The sequence below is a fragment of the Poecilia latipinna genome, unplaced genomic scaffold (genome assembly GCF_001443285.1).
Source record: "Poecilia latipinna isolate Pla-1442-1.1 unplaced genomic scaffold, P_latipinna-1.0 Scaffold225, whole genome shotgun sequence".
Lineage (NCBI taxonomy): Eukaryota > Metazoa > Chordata > Actinopteri > Cyprinodontiformes > Poeciliidae > Poecilia > Poecilia latipinna.
This window is the reverse complement of record NW_015112841.1, coordinates 254,988-261,906: the sequence shown is the minus strand read 5'-3', so window position 1 is coordinate 261,906 and position 6,919 is coordinate 254,988.

The following is a 6,919-nucleotide window of genomic DNA, read 5'->3' as shown; positions in this document are numbered from 1 at the left end:
TGTACCCACACAGCGATAAAAAAATGTTTTTAAAAAAAAAAAAAAATATATATATATATATATATATATATATATATATATATATATATATATATATATATATATATATATATATATATATATATATATATATATATATATTTTAAATGGGTTATGTAAGCATTGACTGTTGTGATTGCTTTTTATATGAATAGCCCCCGTCTTTGATCAGTGAAAGCGAAGGGCAGTCAGGAAAGAAGTCCTTTCCTGATTTGCCTCCTAATCCCCACGGATCTCTGAAGCGGGCGGACTGACTGGTGTAGGCGTTTCGATGAGGGCGTTTGTCTCCCTTTGAGTTCTGTCTGCACTCTGCTGCTGCTCGAGCGAGCAAAGTCCCAACGGCTTCAGAACATGGATGACTTACAAATGGGTTCGGAAATAAATATGTTATGACCTGGGGAAAACTTGACTTGGAGGAAAGCTGACTTGCATCTTCGCTGGCTGTTAATGTAGTCGGAGCTACACAGGCTGTTTGTACGGGGGGGTTGTAGCATTTTATTAAAGGATGCATAATTTTTAGCGTTTTTTTTTTTTTTTTTGAGAAATACCTAAAATGGTGATAATTATCTCATTCAGTTCAAGTCAATTCAAGGTGAAACTCCACCCCAGTTTTAACTCTGTTGGAGCCTCTAACATCTTTTTTTAAACCTGATATTCATTTATCCACTAGGGTAAAATACTTACTGATCAGAGCATGTGACTTAATATTCCCAAACAATGTCGTCCAACAGACAAAATATGTGCAAATTCTGGGTTTTTGAAAGATTAAAATGAATACAAATAAATGCAAAATAACAAATTGAGGTGGAAGAAACGTTTCCATATACTTGTTTTTTTTTTTCATATATAGACCTTATGAAACACATTTTCATACAGTAGAAAATATAAATGTCAAAATAGGGTAAAACACTTCCAATAACAATATATAGTTCTTACTCTTCTTTACCTCCAAGTTATACAACGGGTTCAGCAGACAGAAAATAAAATCAGAACAAAGAAACGTGTATTTTTTACATTCATCTGAGTAAATGCAGCTAATTATTACCCACCTCTGCCTCTATGTGGCTTGTAAACTGCAAACTAGATTATTGCTTAAGCTTGACGTATGTGACTAATACTCCACCTGAGTGTCTCTGTAGCTCCACCAGAGTTAGTATAATTAATGTTCTCCATGCCCACTCCTGTCAGTTTTGGTGCACAGCTCCGCCTTGACATATTTGCAGCTGTACCACACTCTGTCCATTTTCAAGATGATCCTTCAACACCCGCAAACTTTAACAGATCATTTTGGATGAAAGTTGAAAGATTTGTTTTAGCATGGCTCTTTTTTTTTGTATCAGTACAGCAGATTTAAAAAAAAAATAAAAAAAAAAAAAGCTGCTTAGCTTTTCCATGTGTGCAGGTGCTTCAGTGCCCTACAGTGATTTTTCAGCTGGGGTTATACATTTGATTTGCCAGTTAAAATTGACTGTTGACGTGTTCCTGCAGCTGGTAGCTACAGAAACAGGACAGTTGTGGTATGTTGGATTATCTGCGCTCAGAGCCAAGCAGTCAGCACAGGGAGAAATCAACCGAGAGCGCCACTTGTCCTTGGGAACACAACCCGGTACGAGCAAGTGAAGCAAAGAGGCGAAGGAGATGGTGTCTAATTTTGCTCAGAGAGAATCCAACACAACACGGGGGCAGGTAATGAATAATAGTCTGCTCTTGCGTGATGCTACATTGTGTGTTGTTATTTGTCTGGCTCATTCGAATGGCTGGAGGATTGGTGGACGGCAATGAGATGAATTACATTAAGAAAATGACTCGGAAATACAGCATTCCTCTGCTCCCGCTTTGAAGAGGGGATGCGGGGTGGGGGACACATGTTGTCCCTTTCTGGGTCACCGTCTGGACTGCGGTGCTGTCGGCTCCGTCTGACGTTCTTCCAGCAAGGATTATAATGTGGTCCAGTGGGCCATGCTCAAATTTCAGGACGTGATGGTGCCAGCCTTTTCTGTTCGGGAGTTTATTGTCTGTGGACCTGAAGTCGGCCCACATTACGTCTCCCGAGACGATACCCCGACACACTTACCAGGACAGCTCCTCCTCCTATCTGAGGCTCCATATACCTCCCCCAGGAGACGCATGGATGAGCAAGCTTATTCTCCTCGTGGGGTGTTCCCCATGCATGACTGATGTTTAGATTAATATCCTCGACTGACTTCTGCTCAGCGGTGAGGAGACAAGCAGGCCTATCAGAGGCCGGGCGCCCCCGCAGGAGCTGATTGATTTTCGCACTGTTCTGACAAAACATAAACCCGAAACGCAGCAAATACTTTATTTGTCGCCCATGTAGAAGCTGCAGCCTCAGGTCCAGCTGTTCACACATGTGGTTAGAAAACAGCTCTCTCTCCCTCTGTCTCTCTCTCTGTCTCTCTCTCTCTATAGCCGAACAGAGCATCCTGGAAAAACAGACAAAACTGCATTTAAAGCACAATTTGAGCATTGAAGCTTATGTAGCAAATTGGTAAGCCATACACAAATGTTAAGCAAGCACTACGTAAAAAGATTAATTATTTCAAAACAATAAAACAAATGATAAAACATTTTTTGTTGAAGCAAACTGATGTCCATAAAAGCAACTTTCTTTCCCCCCCTGCATTTTAGGACCTTGGACTTTGCAGTGCAGCACAGCCTTTTTGAACCCAGAGGAATCTAAAATACAAATGTCGTAGGAAAATGGTAATATCGCCCCCTGGTGGTGCATCAAAATCCCCTGTACTGGTCTCTAGTCTCTACAATCCAAAGAACAATTTTTGTCCTCGGTCCAGCTACTTGTTTAGAGCCGCAACGTGACCTTTTGAAAAAAGATGACTTATAGTTTTAATGAGCATCTACTGCAGGAAATAAGTTTCATGGTCTCAAAGAACAACTGTTTTATTTACATCTATGGGTCGTAAATAAAGAAGTCATAAAACTAAAAGAGAATGACTACATAAAAAAAAAAAAAGTATTTCTAAAAGCATGTTGCTGGTAATTCTGTTGTGGAACTTAAATGCAATTATTCCATGAAAAAAATGACTAAAATCTGCATTTGTTACAATAAATATATTTAAAAATATTATCTGGTTCTTTATTATTTTTAACACTGTTATTAAGAGCCATTGTGAAAAGTTCAAAGAGCCACTTGTGGCTCCCCAAGTGACCCCCCATAGGATAGTTCATTTAATAGAGGTATATAAAATATTAAACAGTAAAACACTTAAATAGTAACAAATAATAGTAATATAACTTTAAGTCATATTTAGGCTTATCAATATGACAAAATCCCTTATGGGTATTACGTTTAGACTGCAATATCCTCTCTGAGTTCTCTGTTTTCTATTTAAAAAAAAAAAACTACCAGAACCTTTAAAAATTAATTACAAATGCTCTCAAATCTCTCTAAAAAAAAAAAATACCTGTGTGTGTAGCTGGAGGCTACACACACAGTTTCTGCTCCCAATCCACCTGTTCATCCTCACCTCTCTCTGTTTCAAGCTAATTGGCCTCTTTCAACCAGACCAAAAGGGTCGTGATTTGCCTAAGTTGCTCCTGTCGGTTCTTTTCTTGTCTGAGGATCAGCTCACTTTTTTTTTTTTTTTATCCCTCAGGATTACATGCTACAAGGCCAAGCTGATCTCCGGTCTTCTCTCTTTGCTCGCCTTCAGATCCTGAAACAGCAGCCTGGACTTTAATGATAGCCACAGTAATTTCCCTCATGGGATGGGGAAGTACTTACAACCTTTTAAATGCTGAGTGTTGCCCTGCGTTTACTTCCTTGCAGTCACACCTCTCAGTTTTTACGTCCTGTCGTCGTTTTCCACCCCAAACTTTAATGTATTTTATTGACGTTTCATGCAATATGCTAACACAAAAAAAGTAGGGTAGAATGGTGAAGTGGAAGCAAAAGAACAGATGGTTCACTGAGCTTTAAATTTTTTTTAAGTGCATTTGCATTCGCCCCCTTTATAGTGACAACCTCTAAAACAAGCTACACCTATAAAGACCTATAGCTGTAACGGGATCGCAAATGGATACCGAAAACGCATTGAGCATGACTTTCAGGTTTGTTTTTTAAATAATAATAAAGAGAAAAACAATTGCTGTCATACAGGTGTTGTGCTACTATTCAATCACGGCTCATGCGTACTTTTCTTATAACTCTCCCTAACGGGGCCTTTCTGAGCACATTCGCTGAATTATGTAAGAGAGTAATTATCTCTTGCTGTCAGGTTCGTTAACGTTGTGAGGCAAGCTGTGAGAAAACAAAGAGATGCTACGTACGTGTCACAGTACAAATCAAACCCTGATGCTACAGTGCTTCATCACCGTCCAGGCTGTAACGTCTTCTTTTCAAACATCGACACAGACGTCCGTACCTTCAATGTTGGACCTAATTTCAAACAGCATGTACCGCACACACCCTGCATTGGTGAGGCAACGTTAGTTTGTGGTTGTTTGAAAAGAAGTAGCCTGCCAAGTCAGAACGTTTTCTCATTTAGAATATCTTTTTTTTTTTTTCCCCATCAGCCTGTGCTAGCCCAGTCCCTGTACCATTGTCTGACATGTTCTATCTCCCCTCACATGCTTGAAAATGTTTGTGGTCTAATGCATTCCTAACAAATGACTGTTCTGCATTACTCACCACTAGGAAAAAGCTCACTGCAGAGCATGGTCCAAGGACACCAACTTACAGACCTCTCTCTCTCTCTCTCTCTCTCCCTCTCTCTCTCTCTCGATTGTCCTTTTGCATTTCCCACTTTACTTCTACCAGTGCTGCCCTTATTTCCTCTTGTAATTAATAAGCTTCTTTTTAAAAAGTGAAGAGACTTTTATCCATATTATCCATATGTGCCGCCAGGATGAACCTGGACGATGAAGGCAGCGACGCGGAAAGGGAGAGACTGCTGAATGAGGGAAGGGTGCCGGCCAGTGAAGACACAGCAACTCAGCTGAAACACTCGACAAAAACAATTCCACAGACACTGCAGCTCCTGTAAATGCTGTCAGGCGTTTACGCATTTTCTGTTCATGCCTCAAGTTTTCACTGATCTCATAAAATGCTGTAATATGAAATTGTTTTTAAAAGTAATTCTTTAACTTAATCTTATAGATTTTATGATGTGCTTTCTGACCATTATTGTAAGTATTTTTTAATTATTATTATTGTGGTGACACTTTATTTGAAGGGGTGTGCATAAGGCTGATATGACAGTCATAAACATGACATAACACCTGTTATGAACATAACAAAGTCTTTATGAATGTTTATGACTGTTGTCATGAAGTGTCATTCAGTAAATAATGACACTTTTAATGCAAAGTTGCTCTAAAAGTTGCATTGAAAGTCCATGAAAAATGCCAACTTTGCATTAAATTATCATAATTTACAAAATAATGCAAAGTTGGCACTTTTAATGCAACTTTTAGAACAATTGTGCATTAAAAGTGTCATTATTTACCGAATGATAGTTCATGACAACTGTCATAAACATTCATAAAGACTTCTTTATGTTTATGACAGTGTCATGTCAGTCTTATGCACACTCCATCAAATAAAGTGTTACCATTATTATTATTGCTTGATAAGATAAACAGGTGAATGAGCTGTGAGTCTGCTGGTAGCCATGGTGATGGCAGACTTCAGCCAAAAGCGCTGAGGATATCCTACTGGTTCAGCATCTTGAACATGGAGAACTCTGCTTTATGGACACACATCCTGCTGTGAAATGAAAGGCTTGTAGATGTGGATCCTAATGTTTTTCATTCTTGTTTGAGGGGAACAAAATAATGGAAGATGGTGTTCCTTTTATTAACTGTTAAGAGAATGGCTGCACACACATTCACAGCAGCCTTTCTTGCTCCAGGGAAAGAATGTATTTTTGGGGCTTCATTCAGTACAACGTGGGGCTTATATTATTTTCCTTTAAGATAAAGATAACTTCTGATGGTGCAGGATGATAAGTGACTTTTTCATGAAGGAACCGGTTGCCATCGGTTTAGCAACAGCACAGAGCTCAGCTGCATGAAGCAACCGTGGCTGTTTCCCACGAATGTTTGTCCCTTGGATAACAGGATGTGCTGCAGACAACCGTAAGTTCAACAAGTAAAGCAATACTTTGTTTTTGACGGTCTCCATAGCGATGTCTGTACTAGTGAGCCAGCCACTGGCATCCTTCTTTCCAGTAATCAAAGCAGTGGATCTGCAGCCAAATCTATAACCTGGCACTGTGGTGTTTATCTGAGTTACCACCAAATTCAGTAACAAGAGGATTGGTGTCAGAATAAATACTGTTTACCACAGAGAATAAACAACAACTCCTGTACAGATTGTCAACCATTTTATGTCACAGACGTTTATGGCTAATTTCCTTCAATACTTGGACTTTAAGGAACCTTATGTCTGATGTTGCATGCCTTCAAAGTTATGTTTAACATTCTGTAATATAATGGAAGAAACTGCTTAAATCAGTATATTTCATATAGGATGAATACAATTTAATTTTTTCATACCAAATGTCAAATAAATTAATTTTCTATTTTCAAATAAAGCTGCTCGTTCCAGTGATGTTGTCCGAGTTTGTCCAATATTCACCACTTTCAAATCAAGTAAATATTTATGAATACTGAAACAAGTGCAAATGTCCCTCTGCGCTCTCTAAGCAAACAGAAAAAAACAGAAGGACAGGAAAACTATTTTGTGGCATAATTGAAACGATTCTGCAAAGCAAAGTGCACTAAAATTACTCACGACATAAAAAGGCTCGCTGCCCCAGGCATAACAGATGTTTGATGGCAATTGTTACCATCAAGCAAGGCAACAGTTCGTTTTACATCAGGTGATTTCCTCTCCTAA